The sequence below is a fragment of the Pyxicephalus adspersus genome, chromosome 1, assembly GCF_032062135.1.
Source record: "Pyxicephalus adspersus chromosome 1, UCB_Pads_2.0, whole genome shotgun sequence".
In the NCBI taxonomy this organism is placed as follows: Eukaryota; Metazoa; Chordata; class Amphibia; order Anura; family Pyxicephalidae; genus Pyxicephalus; species Pyxicephalus adspersus.
In genome coordinates this window covers 47,663,615-47,686,965 of record NC_092858.1, presented here as the reverse complement: position 1 = coordinate 47,686,965, position 23,351 = coordinate 47,663,615, and the positions used below count along the sequence as shown (strand labels likewise).

The following is a 23,351-nucleotide window of genomic DNA, read 5'->3' as shown; positions in this document are numbered from 1 at the left end:
TACCAAACTATTAAAATAAACAATAAAAACCATTCAAGAGTGGGTGAAAACGTGAAAAAATGGATTAAAAAAAACTACCTTTCGATATACAATGGCAGAGTAATAACATCTGTGCTCTTTGATAATACACTACTTTTACAACTAAAATAAGCCCGGCTGTGCATAATGACATCATAAAATGGGAGAAAACCAGTTTAACATTTCTACCTCTAAGGAATAATAAATGTATATTTTCATTCTAATGTAGGCACCTCCAATGTCTTCCTACCTAGGTATCCTTTATAAGCTTGGTTCTCCAATTTTTATGTTCTGACATACTTCCTCCTGCCTTCAGTCCCCTATTATTTGTTAGAAAGGCTGCCCGATACAGTAATAGGCCTGTAGTGCGTTGTGGAATGGGACAGCGAGCATAGCAGCTCATCACTGTTTGCAGTAGTTAGCTGACAATAATGATCCTAGGCCATTCTTTAGGTTTGTTGAGCAGTATCAGCTTAATTTTTTTCTCCCAGGAGGTATACTTACAGTAGTGCATTCACACAAGGTTCACAACTATCACCCATGATTCACATATTCTTCCAAATAAATCTTGAAATCTTGGATGAAAGTTGTGCATATCCAATGCAAAAAAAAATATTAATAATCTTTACAAAGATTTTCAAAAATCCACACAGACCACATATTTCCCTTAGCTCACAGACAATTCATCTAACTTCTATGTCTGTAGTTCTTACGATTTGAAGGAGCAATTCTGGAAAGGTCATGGACTGATAGAATTCCCATCACCACTGAAGAAAGCTTCTGCCTTATATAGTATGTAACATAAGAAATCATTCTTTTTCTTGGAGTGAAAATATATTTATAACACTCATAAGTGATACAAAGTAACTGTAAAGCATCACCTTGAAAAGTGTAAAAACTGGTCATACACGAGTAGATCTGGTAGCAAGAAATACAAGGTTTATCTAGACTGTCACTAGACTGTTGCGATGCGTCGCAATATTCCTCTCTGACTGGACTAAGCTTCTAATACAATAGATGAATAGAAAAGGTACTGTTTGATTGTTGATGGATCACAAAGATTTTCAATATGCTGGAGAACTGTACAACTGTGTTTCTGACAATGGGTGTTTTTTTAACTGGTCGGGAGCAGAACCCCTACGCTACGCAAAAAGAGCAGGCAGAGAGCCCGATTTAAAGGAAATACATCAATTTGTTTCGGTCAATGAGAGCTTGACAGCAGTTCTGACCCTTTACCACTCTATTCCAAATAATAAAAAAATCCTATTGTGCCCCCAACTCTTAGATAGTAAGCTCTATTGGACAGGATCCTCTCCTCCTCCTGTGTCATTGGTTGTATCTGTCATTTGCAACCTCTATTAATTGTACAGCAATACAGTAATGTCATGTTATACAGTAATGTTGGTGCTATATAAATAAGGTTTAATAATAAAAATACAATATTGGGAGTTGTAGTACTAAAGCTTAAAATATGTGCAAAGCGGAAGGCCAATTGGATAATAATTTTTTTTGTGATATTTGGAACCAGACGTTATGTTTTTTTTTTTTTTTCTTCAGTCTTGTGATGGACATTATTATTCATTTGTATGCTGTAGACATCAGCAACAGCAATAATGTAGGAAGATCTTGTTGTCATTATTTTGCATTTTTATGCATGGAATGTATGACAAGTAATCACACACAGAAGCATGATTTGTAACCCGTGTAACCCCTCTGTCCTTGGGCATTCCTGCAAGACTGATTTTAAACTGAATAAAAATTCATATTTTTTTTTTTCGATGTGCATTTTTATCAGTGTACTTTCCTTTTTCTGATATGAGTAACAGCAATAGAAATCATCCTGGCTCTTAGCTCTTTTTCATGATACTACTCAAGCCACATTGTAATCAACATCTTACTTAAAGGGAGATAATATAATGACAGTAACACTTCCAGAGTTGGCATGTGTTCAAAAGCTGAGTGCTGAGATAGCAGACTCTAGGCTTGTAATTTTTAGTTTGTACTCTTACAATGCAATTGCACAGTGCAGTATGTACAGGACACGTAGCTGCACAGATCAGTATGTTTGTGAAACATATTACACATATTATATTAACCACCTTTATAACAGGATATGCATGGTTACGTTTTATGTGTATATGTTACCATAATACCAATACTATAAACAAGCACCATGCATTCCTTTGGGGACCAGAGTCATTTTATGACACTGGATAATTTGCAGAAGTGCCATGACCTGGTGGCTTTACACACTACAGCCAACAAATCTCCCAAAATATTACAAGCAGCTTGGTGGGATTTTCTGTTCTGAGCATCTGGCCTAGAGTTGTGATAATATTGTCTTCTTCACTGGGACTCAGTATACCAGAGTGCACAAATTTGAAAAAACAGCCATCACTGTACTTATACTTACTTATACTATACATACTTTTTCTGGGACACCAACCTTCAAGCCACTGAAAGGCCCTATTAAACCCAAGTAAATTCAAATGTCAATAAATCATTGTGGCTGTATTTTAGCAGTCAGTTTTGAATCACCCACTAATTCCAGGGATTTAGTGGTAAGATTTCCCTGCAGTGCATTCTCTGCCTTTTTTCCAAAAAGCCATTTATAAAGAATTAATCTCTCACAACAGGACTCCCAGAAGATTGTGACACAATCACTAGCTTTCCAATGCCACATCTGTTGGGCAGATCTCCAGTGAAGATTTCTTTTTGGTGAAGCTCATGAGTACTAAAAATTACAAATATCAAACCTTTAAAATGGCATTTACATACAAAGAAAAGAAACACATTTTCCGCAAATAATCACAATGATGAAAAAAGAAAAGAGAGACAAGTCAGACCATGCCTCTCTGGTTAGATCTCATCTCTCTAGCATGCTGCGAATGTTGACATATAATGTTTGCACTTCACTCTGCAATTTAATGCCTCAAGCTTCTCCTCGTGTAAAAAAGGAACTCTGTGCTCCTGGAAATGCGCTTGCATACTTATAGAGGCTTCAGGATTGTCTGTGTTTTATGTAAAGCAGAAAGAATTAGACAGACAGCTAGACATCTAAAAGAGCCATATGGCCAGAATGTGAAATAAAACATCTTTTTTGCCCAATGTTTACTACACCATGTAAATGGATTGTAGATTTTAAAATGTGATTACAGCACACCAGATTTCATCATTGATAAATATAACTAGATATAGTTAGGTCCATAAATATTTGGACGGAGACAACTTTTTTCTAATTTTGGTTCTGTACATTACCACAAATTTTTTTTAACACAATCACTTCATGTCAGGGGCTCAAAAGTAATTGGACAAATTAAAAAGCTGAAAATAAAATGCTCATTTTTAATACTTGGTTGAAAACCCTTTGCTGGCAATGACAGCCTGTGGTCTTGAACTCATGGACATCACCAGATGCTGGGTTTCCTACTTTTTAATGCTCTGCCAGGCCTTTACTGCAGCGGCTTTCAGTTGCTATTTGTTTGTGGAATTTCTGTCTGAAGTTTAGTCTTCAACAAGTGAAATGCATGCTCAGTTGGGTTCAGATCAGGTAACTGACTTGGCCATTCAAGAATATTCCACTTTTTTGCTTTAATAAACTCCTGGGTTGCTTTGGCTGTATGTTTTGGGTCATTGTCCATCTGTATTATGAAACGCCTCCCAATCAATTTGACTTCATTTAGCTGGATTTGAGCAGACAGTATGTCTCTGAACACCTCAGAATTCATTTGACTGCTTCTGTCCTGTGTCACATCATGAATAAACACTAGTGTCCCAGTGCCACTGGCAGCCATGCACGCCCAAGCCATCACACTGCCCAAGCCATCACACTGCCTCCGCCATGTTTTACAGATGATGTGGTATGCTTTGAATCATGAGCTGTTCCACACCTTCTCTTTTTTCTTGCCATCATTCTGGTAAAGGTCGATCCTGGTTTCATCTGTCCAAAGAATGTTTTTCCGGAACTGTGCTGGCTTTTTTAGATGTTTTTGAGCAAAGTCCAATCTAGCTTTTCTATTCTTGAGGCTTATGAGTGGCTTGCACCTTGCAGTGCACCCTCTGTATTTACTTTCATGCAGTCTTCTCTTTATGGTAGACTTGGATATCGATACGGCTACTTCCTGGAGAGTGTTGTTCACTTGGTTGGCTGTTGTGAAGGGGTTTCTCTTCACCATGGGAATGATTCTGCGATCATCCACCACTGTTGTCTTCCTTGGACTTCCAGGTCTGTTTTGCAGCTTAAGGATGGCTTGTTTCCCCTGCATGGAGAGCTCCTTTAAGCGCATTTTGTCTGTTCACAGCAAAATCTTCCACATACAAGCACCCCCCTCCCCCAAATCAACTCCAGGCCTTTTATCTGCTTAATTGATAATGACATAAAGAAGGAATTGCCCACGTCAGCCCATGAAGTAGCCTTTGAGTCAATTGTCCAGTTACTTTTACCCAGAAATGAAGTGATTGTGTAAAAAAAGGCTTTAGTTCCTCACATTTTCATACAAACTTTTTGTTCAACCCACTGAATTAAAGCTGAAAATCTGCAGTTCAACTGCATCTGAGTGGTTTCATTTAAAATTAATTGTGGTAATGTACAGAACCAAAATTAGAAAAAAGTTTTCTCTGTCCAAATATTTATGGATCTGACTTTATACCTATATTTAATTTCTTTCATGTTTTCCTTATAGTTCAGTTAGGTTGTTCTACTTTACTCCTTTCTTTTGACCAAAATAAGCTTTGCTTTCGATCATAGAGGCTCAGCACCAAATGCAGTCATTATCCAGTAACGTTTGCCTAGAAATGTCCACACCCACCTATTCAAGCACTTGATCCAAGCCATGATCTTTACATTACTTTTCCCAAGAGCCAACCCACTGTTCACATAAGGACTAAGTACTAAGTACAAAAATTTGTGATATTTTGATGAAGCTATGTACAGCACCCTGCCAGCTCCCCCTACCAGCTGCAATCTTCTTGCATTACATAGGAAAGTACAAAGACTTTGTGAGGTGTTCAGTGGGTCCAAAATATAATCAGCAGCGCCAAAGATATGGAAAGAATCTTTTAGAAAATGTCATTAGCATGTTAATACCATGGGGGGAGTATATAAGCAGGGAACACATATTAGCAGATTAAATGTCAGTTTTGGAAACACTTTAAGTGAGTCAATAAATTTGTACATAGATAATATACATGGAAAACATTCACTACTAGCCTGCTTTATAATAGAGGATAGGTAACCTGTCTCCGGAGGGCTCATAATGTGCCAAATTCCATCCTAATGTTTCAGCAACTTGTAGAATGACCACAGCCACTCAGCAAATCTGTAATGAGTGAGTTAGTTTATGTTTTGTCAGCAAAGCCAGCAAATGTATTTGGCAACACTTCTATTAGCCACCTCAAGCTAATTATATGTTTCTAAATAGTACTTGTGTTATTGCAACTCTCAAACAGCTATTTATTTTATTTTCCATACTATGAACCAATGGGTTTACGTACTGCTGTGTTAGATATATTTTACACATAAGGCCCAATTCACCAAGCTAACACACTAGGATATGTATAGTTATTTAGACCAAAAAAAAGTTATTTTCCAATATAATGTGAAAATTACAATCACATGGCTAACAAATAGATTGCTCCAGTCTGATATTAAAGCTTTGTGAACTGAATGTGTATGCTGTATGTTCAGATATAACACTTTTGCTACAAGTCCCATGGGAAAGATGCAAATATAAAATCTGAATTTACAGATGTCAAAAGATATAGTCAAGGAGACAAAATGATATGTACATGAATTTCCAAGTCTGAAGAAGAGACCAAATAGCTTTGGCTGCTCTTCAGTGATAACACTGGAGGGAAGATCATAGTTTTACAATGGACACATGCTATCAGGCCTTCAAACTAACACATCCAGTGCAAGATTCCAGAATGCTTTTCTTTTCTCATTAGTTTGCTGATAATTTTCATTTGGACACCATTTTGGCAATCAATTAACCAATAAAATATAAAGAATAATTTCTAATGTCATGTCCAATGTCTAACGTCAATAAGCAGAGTAACTGTCTCATTTTACCTTTAAAGCAGTTATGTTTCACTTTTCTCAATCAGGATGGCCAAAGATTGCATCTAGGAAGAGAATTAGGAGAAGATAGTGATGCCCTGCAGCAAAATGGGGAAATGTAAGTATAGTGGGGTTAGTTCCACCTTAAGGCAAACACGTTAATTGCTTCTGATTATTTTTTATATGAAAATATATCTCCAAAGTAGCCAGTTAAGAATGTTTAGCAAAATTATTGAACAGAAACATCAAAATTGTTCAAAGCACATTAGTTCCCATGTATGGGCTTCTATAATTAATGGGAACAGATGTCTGAAACAAGCCACTATACACCCAGCTGCTTAACTATTATCCATCAACCTACAGGTCTAAAAGGATAGAAACCAAGACTCAAGGCAAAAAAAATGTAATTTCTCCAGCAAGTCAGCCTACAGGACCATATATACACTGTATGACTATATCACTAATCATACACTGGACTTTTGTAACTAGATTCACCTACAAATAGGTTGATGTGGCCTTGGACTAGTGTCTATATATAGTTCCCTCATGGGAATGCTTATTATTAAGGCTTTTCTCTGTGTTCATCCTATTCACTGCTCAGTAGCCCTTTTCATCTTCTGATGAGAGCATGACATATGTCCTATGTTAACATACAAGTGGGGGTAGGGGAATTACTTGAAGACGTGCTAGCAAGGATATTGTTTCCCCTAAATCAGGAAAGAAAAGGCATGCATTATAGCATAATAAAAGCCTTTTTAGCTATCACATTTATGGTTTATTCAAGAGAATTTAAATTGTATATTAAACCAACAGATTACTGCATATATAGGAATCTCAATTTCATACAGTAACAGAAGGCAATAATCCCTTTTGTATTTTAGGACCATGTGACAAAAAACAAAGGCTTCACTTATGTTACAGCTATCAGGGAAATAGATCAGTTCTGTTTGTGTTCGTTTCAAAATCCCAAAAGCAGCCTCCAATCTGTCAGGATTCATTGGATGGCAGGCACTATTGTGGTTACCAAAATGCAGGATACAAGGATTATAATGGTGACAATATAACTATTAGAGGATAGTATCCAGGTGCATGGAGCATAAGAGTAGATGTATGTGATTTCATTAAAACATGTCAGTCACTAAAATTAATAAAATCTGATTGAAGCAGACAAATTCTCCAATTCTGCAATTCCATTGCATTATTCTATATTTCTAGGTCTATGAATGTACTTCTAATTGATATTGGGATTCCTTAGCGTGCTATTAAGTGCTGTAGCCTTAAGAGGAGAAAGCATGACAATACCAATCCAATTACAAAGGAAGAATTTCTACATGGCTGATGAATTTCAGAATTATAATATATCACCAATCATTTGCACACATCAAAGGGAATATTTTCACTTCTCTTATAAGCCAGTGAACAGATCAGACATAAGTAAAGGCTTGATGATCAGGCTCAGGATGAGCATTGTATTGTATGTAATTTTAGTTGTGTCTGTCCACAGTGAATGAGGTCATTATCTCTGAAGAATAGACACATCTGGCAGTAAATTCCCACATGAGCAGTTCAGGACCACATGGAGATCTGTCACATCACACAAGAAAGGCTTTGTCAATCACTGCCAGTTATACAACACAGGTTTTGGATCTTCAATATGGAATACATTTTTACAAGTTCACAGCACATATGAAGGGTTGTCATTGTCTTACTGTCATCGTGGCTTCACGTGTGGCCTAAAAACAAAGTAACTAAAGGATGCCAAGCCTTGAGATGTATTTAGGTAGATTGGCCTGTCCAGGGCATCTGTTTTTTTCCCCACAAAGAATATTGTACATCTACTACCTACAGCTCCTTGTTGGAAATCTGGTGTTTGGTAACATCAGTACCTGGCTTTAATGCTCCTTGGGGTCTCTCAGGAAAAAACATTTTTTTTCACTGCCGTTGATGGTGGAGGTGTTTAACGATGTAAAGGCAAAGCTGTAAAGGTGAATTGAATAAAACCTATTGCTTTAAACTACATGATCAAATCACAGATTTGCTTAGAAAGTCAAATTCTAACACATTTATTTGAATACCAGTGTAATCTCATAGTTGTAATAACATATTGGCCAGTCAGACCCAGAAACCCCCACTAACCAAAATGCGGAGCAGTTGCTTTTCAATTTATATCTTTCATATCAGTTGCTAGAAATGTCTAAGGTCTTCCCTGGGAAGTATGCAACCTAGAAAACCACAGTACATCCTTATGTACTGTTCAATGTTGGGTGCCTCTAAAACAGGAATACCGCATGTGTCCGAGTATCAGAAGCTTTCTGAAAAATGGACTGAGAAGTGTTTATTAATATTATTATTATTATTATTATTATTAATAAACAGGATTTATATAGCGCCAACATATTACGCAGCGCTGTACATTAAATAGGGATTGCAAATGACAGACTAATACAGACAGTGATACAGGAGGAGAGGACCCTGCCCCGAAGTGTTTAGATTTGCCTTTAATTACATGGAGCCTAGTCTATATTTTTATGGAATTTTGTAGGGATCTTGGGAATGGGAAAAAAGCTCAAACTCAAAATGAAGCAAAAAACCCTAACTAGTTTGTTATTTTTATAATAAGTGACATGTTCTTGACCAAGCTGATTGATAGCTTAGTTTTTACCAAATCTCCTTCCATAGGGGCATATGGCAGTGACAAAGAAATGGCCAAAGACTCCTAGCAGCTATTAGATGAGTAATGTTGATTAGTTGTCTTCAGGGGGCTGTATAGACTTTACATTACTGACTTTTCCATTGTTAAGCAGTTCTGCTCAAGACTTCCCCATACAGCAAACTGAGTGTCTTTGATGAATGACGGAGCTCTCTGGCAGGAAGGACAAAACACAAACATTAGCAATGAATCTAATACAGTTGCCAGTACTAAAGTGTTCAATTATAAAAACAAATTTAGGTTTTGTACCCCATTAAAAAATGTTGAAATGTGCAAATGCTTTTCTTGAATTGAATTTGTGACAAGTAAGACAATTCCAAGACTTGCTTTTTTAGCTAATAAGGCAAAGAAAAATCTGCTAAGTGCAGAAATGGAATCACGTTTCAATTCTCTGACTACTCTGATTTAATGAATGATGAAATCCAATTTGCTACCAAGGGTTACTATGCTTTGCACACCAAGCTCTGTGCACCACATGATTAATTGCCATTTACATTTTTTAAATGCCATTTGATATGAATAAAGCAGTGGCTACATGAAAGTGGATTGAACTTTTGTAGAAGACAGTGCCGGAAAGAAGGCAAGCATTGCAGCAAAGGTGACTTTTTTTTATTATGGAAACCCTTTGCTTTACTTAAACTCATAAAATCCCTTTTCAGCCATCAGAAAAGTTTTAACTCAAAATAGCCAATCAATCTGATCATAATAACCAACCATAATGTTACACATAAAGAACACATATTTTAATACATCCAAAGATACTGAGAAATGTTTACATTATACATTATATAATATTATATCTCTGCCTTTTCCATTAATTTGTCAGAGACCAAAGCCATTGCAAATTTTTAACCTTTTTAAGTCTGCACAGTAAACACACATCTGAAGGTTTCCCTTAGCACCATACATTTTAGCACATATATGTCAATCAGCAACATAATTAGAAATGACTTTTAATGCAGCAAAGTGTGAATAAGTCCTAGGGATCCATGCATACCTTTTTATTGTGACGGTTTTCCTTCCTTATGAATCTTCTTTTGTAATAAGTGGAAACACATCAAACTGCATGCTGGTGCACGTTTATATATGTTGCACATTGTCCTTGTGATTTTACATGTATGTCAATCCATTTCTATTTCTCTTTTGCATATAGGATCTCTATATTTTGTATTTTTAATACATGAAAATGAAGACATTAAAGATATAAATGAGGAATACACACTAGCCTGGGCCTCAGATAACAGCTCCCACAGCACAGGTAAAGAAAGACCAGAGATTTTATTTGCAAAGTTGCCTGGTGTCAGTAGGAGTTAAAATAAGTAATAGGTTTTCAGTAGAGTTATCCTATAAATTGGCCATTTAAACTTTAAAAGACAGATTCCAGTAATTCACTGTACATTCTAGGTTGACAGATTACTAAAAAGGACAAAGCGAATCTTTCCTAATGCCTTTATAACATATGATTACTCAGCCAATAACAACTGCATATGTTATGGGAAGCCTATACTTTTGCATATTTTATTCAGGTTGGCTATCAACACTCTTTGCCAATAATATAGGTAATCGGTTTGCAGGCATGGGTTATGATTTGCCAGGAATAATACTGTTCTTGTAAAATGAACTTAACCATACAGCTCAGGTTCTAACATACAATTTCTCAGCCTGATGTTTTTAAGTCCCCTTATAACAATGCATATTGTAAAAGAGAGGAACTAAACAAAAATCTGCATATGTTTGGTTTTATCTGCCATGTCTTCAGCTTTCTTCCACACATGCTGCTACAGAACACTATGGGGTCTCATCTTTAAAACTGGGAGCTATGGTTCTTTTTTTCCCACTTGCAGCATAAGATTAATTAAGCCTCGTTGAGTGCTCACTAATCATTCCGGTTTCCATTTAAAGCATTTTTCTCTGCAGATAAATAAAAAGGCGCATGGTGATGTTGCAGGTGTCTTTCATACCCCAAGCAATTTTACCCGTCATCGAATGACTAGCAGCTGCTCCCATTAGTAATGTGGAGAGCAACCACTTATTCCCCTATCTTATGTCAGCCACAAACTTATAACAAATGCAGGGACTTTTCAAGAAGCTCATAATAGCTATATTTGGTCTCTCTTCTAGGTATATCATGAAAATAGTTTGCCTATAAGCAGCAGCAGCATACTTCCAGTTCTGGAGGGTATATAAGCAGAGTGACTGCTTCTTGGGACAAGTCACATAGCACTATGCTACAGATTTATCATCCAAGTATAAAGCTGTCTTAATGATGTGGCAAGAAGCTAGCCAGTATGTGCATGTCACTCAGAAGTAAATTATTTACTGGGGACTGGCAGCATATAGTCCTTATGATTACCAATCATTACATTGTGTAGGCAGTTACTTTTCTTATTTGCACAAAATAAGGCTGGACTTTGTATGGGGCATAAATTCTATTACAGTAAACTGCGGGGAAGAGCACTGAGAAGATCTTGAAGCAACATCAGCTTATTTCCCTGCACCTATACTTTACACGGAATGGCTGCAGGTGGATTAAAACCAGGCATAAAGGAACTCCCCCATGTCACATATTCATCTATGCTCCTATGGACACCTTGTCAATGTGCACCTAAAATCCTACATTTATGTGCCACTATTTTTACATAGTTTATATGTTGTTAGATATGCATTGTTTCTAAACATGAAAAACACTAAAGGGAAGGATTTGAAGATATCTATTACTGGGCACATTAAGCCTGTGCTCATATGCAGCTAAAACAAGCAGGTGGCTTATTCCTATATAGATACCAGCTAAGCCCCCGTGACCCCCATTCTAAGCTGCAATATAGCAATCAAAGACTATTTACACATTATTACAAGGAACAGAAGCAGTGGAACAAGAAAATGTGTATACAAGAAGTAATTCTGTTAGAGAGGGTTTGTGTGCACTACAGGCTATGTGCCTGAATACTACAGAGATGGCAATCCAAATCCTATTGTAGGTATACTGCACACTAATGGTCATACATTTCTGTTCAGATAAAAACTGATGTAGATCCAAATGATAAATTTTGGCTGCACTGAACTGCATTTTAACAATTAAAAGCTTCAAAACTGCAAAGTAGCATCTTTAAAAGGCATGTCATACATGCACACATACATTTGTGTGAGGGAGTCCTTGCTGTATACTTTATAAATAATACCAAGAATGCCTGAACAGCTAGGAAGAAAGTATTCTTTATTAGTTTAATCTTTTGTATTGGCATTAATGCTTCTTAAATCTACACAAACATAAAATACATTCACTTCCTAGATAACTGTTATAGTCATCATCTTCCATTAGCAGAAAACATTCCATTGCTTTGTTTTTTTAGTTGCACAACAGGTAGAATCACATAAAGGATAATGAGAGGGAGCAAAAACCACGTTTGTATATATACCACACAGTATAAATCCTTTAGAAGTGTCCTTATTTTATTTAATATTATCATGCAATAAACATATTTCATGCAAGCAGTACACTCCCATCATAGTTTCCAAGAAATGTTTGCTAAAAATAATTTGCTGAGTCCCAGTATAGATCGGTTGCTGCACTATACTCCAAAACACAGAGGTTTAATTATCTAACCAGGTGTATTGAAATGATTCATAACAGCCGCCTTACAGAACTGACTGGAAGCTGCTTAGCAATGTGCTAGATCAAGTTCCTAAGCAGCCAAATATCCAGAATTGGGTCTTACCATAGTAGCCAGATTTATGTCACTAGTACAAGCAAATAATAAATCACAATGCACGAGTGACAAGTTTTGTTTGACATTAAGGGAAAACTGTCATGAGAGAAATACAGGGCCTGTCAATGCTAATTTTTGTCTGAAAATGAAAATAAACTATCCATTCAGCTGATCCTCTGTCTTCAAACCTTTCTGAGTTATTGAGAAAGGAGGATCTAATGTTACACGTTCATTGTTCTTGTAAAGGTTCTTGTAAGGAGCTCACACAGCAAGCTGACAACACTGCTGCTAATTGTGAGGAAGTGGATTGGTGTTGTCAGCATGTAACTTGAAGTGATGTTACTGGTGGTTTTCAAATTGAGAAACTTTGCAACAGATTTACAAAAAAAGCTATAGAAAACTATATATAGTGATGTATGAAGCCAAGAAAACTGAAAAGTAGACTTTTACAAAGAATTGCACATAACCAACAAGGTGAAGGGGAATTACAGTCAAAAACTATTTATTTTAGCTACCTGTGGGCACCCATTGGTTGATTTACCAGCTAACTTTTTTTGCACTATGAAATAAAATTAGTATGTGGAAAATCAGCAAGAGCAAGGAAAATATTAGAATGTTTCCATATACCTGAAAAGAATGCATTATGGATGCCTGCCAATTGTTTTTAAACGCATTGTGGAAGCATATGTGTAGGAAAATGATGTGATTCAGCTTTATATATCCTCCATTTTCTATGCACCACACAAGGCTCAGAAACTACCTGTAAAAACCAGGGATGTTCCCGGATGACTATTGGTTGCAATTGGGCACCCAAGAGCACTAGCTGCAAAGAAAATTGACCTAACTTCTGAACATAGCAAAAAAACTATTACAGGCAGCCCAAATATTGCAGAACACGGATATGAACAGATCGGGCAAATTTCTGTAACAGTTTTATCTTTTCTGAAACCTTTCTGCAGCAACTGACTGCTTTGCTCTTTTGGTGTGATTGTACCACTACATGTTCCGCAGTTTGAGCTGCTCCATAGCCAACACTGCTGTCTGGATATTATTTCTGCAGGTAAAAATCCAAGTAGGTGTGATTAGACCTTCCATGACAGGAACATGTGGTTACAATTGCTTGGTTGCCTGGCTCTTTTACCAAATCACTAACTTCAATACTTGCTAGGACACTGCAGTGTATGTATGTATGCCGATCAGACTGGGAAAAGCCAAACATATTGCATGCCTATTCTTGTTCAGTGTCTCTAAAAATCAAAGCAAGAGGGTCTGCATTGCAGCCAGACAAACCGTGTTCGCAGAGTGGGAACGGAGGATCAGCATTGGTGGCTTCCATGTGACTCTTTTTCTAATAAAGGTTGCAGTATACATGTTAGCTAAAGCAGAGGAGTAACTGATCTTTTATTCAAAACAGTACAGTAATGCTGACCTTTGAGGCAAAGTCGAAGCATGTTAAATGCCAATTTATACTTGAGAGCTCTACTCCAGACACAAAAGGTTTTCAAAGGGTTTTTTTTCCTATGAAAGAAATCTGTAACCTGTTGAGAAAATTTAAGGTAAAAAACAATCTGGCACACATACTCTTATGCCTACTGCCCATGGCCAGGAATAACTGTTCATTAACTTTCTCCACTTAGATGTAGAAGGGTTGTATTTTATTTCAGCTGCCGAGAATCTTTGGAGACAATACAGTGGTGCTTCAATTCAGCAACAACTCTAAACTAATAATAAATGATTATCCAACATTTGATTTGTTCTAAGTTTAGCTGCCATCCAGCAGTCAGGGGCTAGAATGGAGGATCTAAACAGTAGAAGCACAAGGTACTGCATAGTTTGATAAGGAAAACTTCATACAACTGGACTAAAAATGAGTGATGACCCATATAAATAATCTGCCTATCCATTACTTCCTTTTGAAATGAAACATTTTCCCACCATAAGTCCAGAAGCTTCCTGCGTATGCCACTCCACTTCATAGTCTTCCATTATAAACTATACCAACAAATCGTAGACTCACCTCAATTCAGTTACAGTAATCTGTATGGCAGCTGGGAAATGAAACTGGTAAAGTTCTAAGCATAAATTCAGCAATAGATATACTCTGATATTATACATTTGTCTTCACTGAAGTTCTCTTGACTGTTAGTCAGTGACATAGTTCTTTGTTATGTCACAGAGAAGACAATTTCATTTGCAATACTTGTACATCCAGTTTGCAATTCTGCATTCACATACAGCATGGGAATAAAGAGAAAAGACAGCCTTATGTTACATGGAGTTCTACAAACTGAAATGAATCATTACAGATTTAGCCATTTATCCAGATATGGTAAACTGACCCAAATTATGTGAGGCACAACACCATTGACTGTGTGAGTACTATATCCACGTTAATGTAGCTTTCATAGTGACCATTCAGTAAAAAATGTCTCCTGACCTGATAGATAATTAGATCAGCAACTTACTGTATGTTCTGAAAACCAGGACATAATATATATACACGCGCACACACACACACATCGTACAATTATCTTCATACAATAAAACTTTTAGTAAAAACAAAAATAAAGAGATTACTTAGTAAATAAGGGAAAGTGTTTGTGCAGATGTAGAGCGAGCTGTAAGACAGGAAAAGTGAAGGTCCTATTTACAGCAATCAATCAAGTATATAATTTCATTTTCTAATCTGCCAGATGTGGTGATATTTCTTATGCCACTGCACAGGGGTTACCAGAGGTCAGATTCGCCCATTAGGATTTTCATCAGGGAAGGTATCAAATCATGTTCAGCTACCAGTCCATTGATACTGGTGACGTGGATCATGACACCAGAGATGAGTGTGCATCTGAAACAAATACCAAAGTCAAGATGAGGAGGAACCAGTAAAGGACATTTCTGGCAGCCTTGTCAATCTAGTGACTATGCAGCCAATGTCGCACCCAGACGTTCAATAGAAAGGCATCACCCACTTATATGGGGGTGATATTCTGCAATATATGTCCTCCTCTGTAATCTGCAACAGACAAATGACAGCTGGTTGCAGTTACATTTGTTTTGCTATTTTTCTTTAACTGTGGTGCAGCTGTACTACACATTCAGATAATAACTATGGATGACAGAAGGATGTATACATTGTATATACCTAAATATTTATAGATAAAGTGCAATAAACCATAGCAACAAATCAGACATTTCCTGGTACTGTTAAATCATCATTGCTAAATGTCCTGCCTTATATATAATAGCTTCTGATCACATCAGTAATTACTGACATTCAGTGTATATCTACACTAGGTATTGATCGGGCCAAACAGATGAGTTTTTCAAATCTTTACAATCAAAGTGATAGTAATTAAAGGCCTGTTTGTATTTTGTACAATCACCACCTTAGAGTTGGGTCTGCATATTTTATATATGTATTTTATTATATATTATATTATATATGTATATATATTATAATATTTATGTTATTATCTGTATTCCTGATGTCCAATATGCAGCTTGCGGGGTACGCTTTTGAAATTATGTGGCCCTGGAGGCCCCTGAAGATAGTAGCGTGTATTCTTGTGCTTATTGAAGCCAGTAAGAAAATATTCTTTAGACTGGCTTCAAGGAGTTCCATTGTTTGGTTTATTTCTTTCACAATGGATTACTTTTTATGTGGCCTTTTGCCATTTTCTGTTCATTCCCTGTAATCTTTAATAAAGGATCTTTCGGTGACAAAAATCAGATGTGCCACAAGTAATTTTTCAGGGGGATTTAGGGAACACAGATGCAGAAGCACTGCAGTGATCTTGAGCAGCCTCATGTAACGTATCTTCAGTCTATGACTGTCTCCTGAAGCATGTCCCCGGGCCCCAACAACTCCTACAGCTTAATGTGGACCGAAACTCAAATTTTTTATTATATATAAAATGGTAGACAACCCTTTTATTTAAAGTAAAAAATTAATTACTGAGATGACAAGGGACGCAAATGTAGAAGCCTCCTGACGCATGGACAGACCTACAGAATTAAAGGTAAGTGTGTTTTTTTTATTTTGTGTTTAGTTCTGCTTTAAGTCTCTGCCCATCTCCTGTACCGCATGTCCTGTCTGTATTTGTCTTTTGAAGCAGGTCCATCGCATTTCATTATGTCCATCAAATATTTTCAATTAAAAAATAAATCCCTTTAGTGATGGTAGGGTTTGCTCTTGAGGCATCCTAAATCATGTGATTTGACCACCACTGGTCTATTTGATTCAATAGGGTTGAGCTGGAAACAAGACTTGTTAACAGTAACATTTCAAAGTAGAACTTTCTCTAAAGCATATGTAAACCCATTAGCACCATTTTTGCAATGTAGAAAAAAAACATAAAAACATAATAGTATGGCATTAAACCACAGTGCAATAATAAGATTAAATATCTAATTTTTCATTATGGCTGTCATGTGAATACTCTTCATACCCTCCCACTGCACTGCCTGATATGTGGGCAAAGCTAACAGGCTTCACGTGATGTTTTTTCCTCTGTCAATAAGGAGCATTTTGGAGACATTTTTCCTCTGTCAATTGCATTGCACTGCAGAGTTTGCAAATGCATAGCTTCAATAAAAAAATGTGCAGACAGGTTGGCAACATAGAAGACAGAGGATCTTGCTCCTTTCATCTAGGAACTAGTGGGAACTATCTGCATCACCAATAACTATTATATTTTCAAAAATATGTTAAAGAAAAGAGTGCAAACATTCATAGAAAAAATGTTTAGGAACTGCTGATAAAAAATACATGTTGGTGTTTATTGATATTTCAATGCAACTAGTTTCTTTCTTTTATTCTCCCAGACAGCTCTGGTTTTTATAAGGGAAGGTCCTTGGTTAGGATACTTTATCCATAAAGCTGCACACATGTTTCATGTCCCAGCACAATAGCAAATTGACAACTGACAATCCAGAAGACGTGTATTAAAATCATTGCCTCAGATGACAGCTATACACCCTAATACCAAGATCTAGAATGTTTTCCAGAAAATGCCACCAGATGCCAAGATCTAGAATGTTCACCAGAAAATGCCACCAGATGCCAGAATCTGGAATGGGCACCACAAAACTTCACCAATATGACTTTACAATAAAGTGGTCTGATCATTTCATAGATATAAATGGAAATAAACAGAATACAATCAGAAAACAAAGTACTTGGAACAAGTACATCCTTGAGAAGATCAAAGCAGAAATTATTAAAATGTTCTTTATCCTAGCTCATATGCATCACATATAAAAACAGGTACAACTTCAAGTACTTAATTCAATGAGACTGTAAAACATTGCTTATTCTTTAGGAAAGGTCCACCAAAACAGCTTAATTAATAAGACATATACACAGCCTCATATCACACGTATTGATGTCTTTATTGCTTTTTATTTTCTTAATATATTCTTTGCTGATTAACAATATATCTGAAGTCAAGGTAACATGGTCCAGTAATCACAAGAGGTGATCAGAAGGATTGCTTTGTTTTATTGATCCACCTGTGGATGAGATTAACAATACACATTGATAACAACTTTGATGTTATGGACTTGCCTGGTCCAATTATATTTAGATGTTTCTGGGCATATCAGACAAATATTTTTTGGATATAACCCAAAATGTTACCCAGGTCCAATCAATATGTCTATGTACTCCAACGACACACTTTTCTTTGAGCATTCCATCATCCAATATTCATATGTCACAATCTGACTGCTAAACACGGCTTTCTATTCCTAATTTTAAAGTATGTGTCTGTACCACCCATTCAGCAAGAAAGTATAAAAATATCAGCGAGGCTTTGTACACACTGATTGATGGCAAATGCATTTTTAAAAGAGGGAACAAGTGCATGGAGACTTACTAACCTTATTAAAGTGGGAAAATGAATAGAGAACAATGCTGAGAGGCACTCATTGGTAATTAGGTGGCATTCAACATGCAGCATTAAGGAGGATATGCATATTTTATAATGTATAAGGAAAGGCAACAGATTTTCAACAAGGCAATGACTAAGTCAGCATCTGATTGTTCTGCTAACACATCAATCCAACCTGTAATACATGATTTATTCCAAGGAAGAGGCAGATAACAGCACGACCCATCAAATAAACTTCTCTACAATGACAGCAATACAACATCATGCAAATGGCCATGGGCGTACTTTATTTTGTACAAGAAGCTCCAGTAACTTTTTCTGTGACTGCTGTGGTTAATGGGAATCTTGGCATTCATTATAGACCGATGGGGTCAGATTACTCCCCCATTTTATAGGGATTATGGAAAGGGTAACAGAAGGCGTGTACAATACCAAACACAAAGGCAAGATGACGGAGAACAAAGTACCACTGACATCCATGCCAATGGCACCTTGTCCACTTATAAACTCTGCTAGCCTGAAGCTTGGCATGGCTGGGTATAGCTGGGCACTGATGCCATAACAGAGCTGTATATCAAACCTCCTGACAATAGCAGATGAGGAGTGCTTCATCTTTTCACTTTCACCTTTCCCAAGAGGCAGATTTGTAACCATAAAGTAATACAACAAGATGATAGGGGCTGTGCATGCCACAAGTCACATTTATCATCCAAACAAAAGCAAAGGGTTCCCAGAAACCCCCACAAAGCAGGGCCATGGGCTCCATTCACTAAATTCTGCAACCATGACACACGCATAGGCTGTCGTGCAGTACTAGATGCCTACATGACAAAGAGAAGTGGGTGTGAGTGGTGGGGTGGCACGGTGCCCAATACCCCCCAACATCCCCGGGACAAGACAAAGCCACATAAAACTTTCTCAGGGCTGGCCGGGTGGCACAACAAGCGCTGCCCACAGCGGGCTGCAAGGCTGGAGGTAGAGGAGCCCGCAGCACAGGGTAAAGCCAGTGGGCTGTGAGGAGAAAGAATAGGGGGATGCTGCCCTTGTCACTCCTACCTTTGTGCCAGTCCTGTGCCCTCCTCGCCTGGAGCAAGCAGCTCGGCCGCTAAGCGCTGCGAATGCTGCAGACTGACACCCCGTGGCGGGGATCCTGGGAGCAGCCTGGCAGCACCAAGAGATGAGCCGGCTGAGGGAAACACCAGCAACAGCCACTCATACACAATACCCAGCCAGGGGAGGAGGAGAAAGCACTGCCGCCAATGGAAAACGTAAAGCGAAAGGCAAAAAGCCTGGGCTGGACTTGTCAGGCAGCAGCCGCCTATCACAGATGCTGCAGGGTATCAGTGCTCCTCTCATACACCGACACTGCACTGACACTGCACTAACACAGCTCACTGACACTGCACTGACACAGCTTACTGACACTGCACTAACACAGCTCACTGACACTGCACTGACAAAGCTCACTGACACTGCACTGACTAGGTGAGACCCGTAGGCAGAGAATTGATGGAGGGATTGCATGACAGAGCTGCCAGGGGAAAAGCAAGAGGGTAAAGAAAGAGTTAATTGGTCCCGGGGATGTAGGGAGGGGTTGTGTCAGCACAAGGAGAAGGGGGGGTTAAAGGGGGAAGCAGGAAGTGTAAAGCCCTCTTTCAGGATAGACAGTAGTTTGGATTTGTAGTGGCAGTTGAGATTTTAGAAGGCAGGAAGCCTGGACATGGAAGACACTGTTGGTGGTAAGAGGGATTCTCTGTGGTGGGGTCCCTCTTTAAGTGGTATGATGGTTTTGGCTCCTGAGACAACGTGCTGGGCAGCTAGGGGCCAAGGTAGTGTGGTTTATTTGGAATTATGGTGGTGTGCGGATTAAGCCTTCTGAGACCTGCGACCTGGTTGTTAATGTTTAATTCTTTAAGGTTGCAATTTAAAATATGGTGTTCAATTTGGGGGGGTAATTTTAATCTTTAATCTAATTAAAAGACAGATTGCTTAAATGTTTATATAATTTAGGTTGTTCTCTTCTTATATTTAATTGTTGGTTATTTATGGTTATTTATATGGTATGCTATGGTTATTTATGGTTATGTAATTATTTATTAATTTGTTAAATAAACGGCTGTTTGCCACCCAATTTAAACACAGATGGGAGTCGGTGTGTTTTTGGAGGGGAATGGTTGGTAAGCAGGTTGGGGGAGTGGGGAGGGGGGTAATTGGTAAAGTGTGCAGGGTATGATGAGCTGTGAGGTCCATGCTACCCTAGTCATGCACTGACACCGCTCACAGCACTGACTCTGCACTGACACAGCTCTCTGCAAGGTGAGCCCGCATCTACACTCACCTGTCATGTTACAACTGGTGGCAGCCATAAAGTCAGGGGGTGTCCCCAGACATTTCCTGGGGGTGCACTGGTCCCCAACACCCCTCAATCACCAACATTAAAGTACGAGGAGAGCAGCTTCTGGCATGCTACATCTGCATGCTGGATAGAGGACCCCACCTTTCTGGACTGTCAGTGTTCTTACACAGCCTGTGTGCCTGGGAAAAGATCCCCCCTAACTTCCTGGACTCAACACTGATGGGTCTACACAGGCGGTTTTAAAAACGCATGTAAACGTTCCTACTACTTTTTTATGTAATTTTACTAGCGTTTTAAAGCTGGCCTTCAAACTGCTAGAAAATTGTTTATGCCGCATTTTACTGTGTTTACATTTCAAGCACTTATAAACGTGGGAAAACCCTGAAAAACGTGGGAAAACATCCGATTGAAATCAATAGACGTGTTTACCGGCATTAACTCTGCATTTGAATTTTTAAAACATTGCAAAGGGTTATAGATAACACTGAAAAACGTGCCTCAAGGAAAGCCCTGGTGTAGATTAGCTTGGAATACATGGGCTTTTAAAGCCCCAGGTTAAACACTGGGGAAAACGTCCGTGTAGACTAAACCTTAGTGAGCTATAGGAATAGGCACCAGGAGATGACTCAACACCTTCATTCTCCAAGTGGCCGGTAGAAAAATGTTTTATTTCTGCTGAATGTCTATCGCAACATTTGATATCTATCGCAAAATGTTTTTACAACAGGTTTCTGTCTACTGGAGAAAGTTTTGCTTCCCTGCACTACACCTTTTACATGTGCAAGACGATCAATGACTGGCCTTCTAAGAGTGCAAATACAACAGCTCTGACTTTAAGGGATAAATTTGCAGATTATTTTGTTTCACCTTAAGGAGAGCTTCCCTGGCAATACTCCATGATATAGCGCTATATAGGAGTGAACAGTGGTCATTCCCAGTCAGATGTTATCAATCTGCCAGGATGGATTGATGAATGGTGTAGAGGACTACTGTACACACAACAGATTTTCATTTGAGAGAAGCATGACCGTTCATATTGGGCAAAAATGATTTGACATGTATATGCAGCTCTATCCGGGTCGTCTTAGGTTGAAATCCAGCACATGTACAGCAGTCCCTCAATGTTGTTTAGCAATGTGCAGGGTGGAGCACTAAATGACCCACCAGGAAGGGGGGCAACTACTATCATTTCCCATAGTGCAGGATGCAGCAGGTGCCTCCTGCTTGCCCCCCTACCACCACTCCATAAATGTGTGTACACTCAATCATTCTACTGCCCCTGGAAATGAAAGATCTCCAGCAACATAAATCAGACGTGTACATAACTGTAGTGTACTGAGCGTATCAAACATGGAGGAATGTTTATGAAAACAAGGAATCGTTAGGCAATATCAGCATTTTTCACCACACATGAAACACCACTTTATATATAATACTAGATTTACAGTTCAGCATATAGATTTCTTCATTGTGGTGCAGGAATCTATCTCAGAGTATATAAATACAGAGAGGAGGAGATGATAGGAGTGTGTATGCTGTCCTAGACATTTGTTGAACTACAGATCCCAGCTTGCAGGGCAGACATGCTGGGAGATAAGCACCCCTTGGCTCCGGTGAAGTACATGTACATGGACTGAATGCCACCAATGATGAAGAACCTCCAGCCTTCACGCCACCACCTCTGGGGACAGTGACTGCTCACCAACTTTGTTTAGTTTATAGTCCCGGCTTGTTTTCCTAGCTAACCTCATGTTCTTCTGGTTGATAGACTTGGCTGGGGCTTGTTTGTAAGGAATACACTATTTTGTTGTTGCCAACCTCCCTTTCTAAAAAAAGCCCTACCATGCCCTGGTCCCATGGTACCTCTGATTACAAACTGCGGGAATCTCTGTCTTTCCAGCTGTCTTTCCACCTCTCCTCATCTCACTCCTTTTTGTCTTTTGTCTTTATATCATTGTTTGCTGTGTTAATCCAAAGATGTGTACAGCAATTTTTATATTTTATTGTTTAATCTTTGGACCTAAGAAAAGTAAAAAGGTAAAAAAAAAACTTCATAAAGCAGTTGAGTATGGTTTCCCTGAAAACTAATATATGAGAGCTTAATACTAAAACAACTTGGAATATGTTTCAGTGACCTTAGTGAGTTTCATGCCTTGATGATGTCAAACAACAGTCCTCAAGGGCCACTTACAGGCCAATATTTTGACACTTTGTAAATCATTCCTTACTAATTTTTCTGCTTTATGTTAGAGAAATACTGATAATGTACAGATCCTGGACAGAAGGAGTAGTATGGGACACCCTCTGATCTGCTCCCCAGCTAAACTGTCCTGAACCTCCTTGGTTAACCTGTCCATGCACACCCTTTTAACGGGCTGAATTACTGAATCATCACATGACTATAGATTAGGGCATTTAAATATTTTTTTCGCCAGCCATTTAGGGTAAAGTAGCTTTATATTACATTGGTTGACATTTATTGCACTTCACATTTTACCTTTGGTTTTGGTCAGTGAAGTATGAACCTAGACAGACATACCAGTAAACTCTCCAGGTTTCCAATGAGGAGAAGAAAGACCCAAGAGAGAGAGCTTATCCAGCCATCCTAGGG

General features: G+C 38.2%; 1 protein-coding gene across 3 annotated transcripts in view; it reads right to left on the bottom strand.

The window, feature by feature from the left end:
• ENOX1 (ecto-NOX disulfide-thiol exchanger 1) overlaps positions 1-19,608 on the bottom strand; it is a 303,768-nt gene extending 284,160 nt beyond the window's left edge. For all 3 annotated transcript variants that reach the window (XM_072410174.1, XM_072410197.1, XM_072410189.1), the window contains exon 1: positions 19,441-19,608. The gene's annotated coding sequence lies outside the window, so the exon portion shown is untranslated. The remainder of the gene's footprint in view (positions 1-19,440) is intronic.
• Between the last annotated feature and the right edge of the window lie 3,743 nt (positions 19,609-23,351).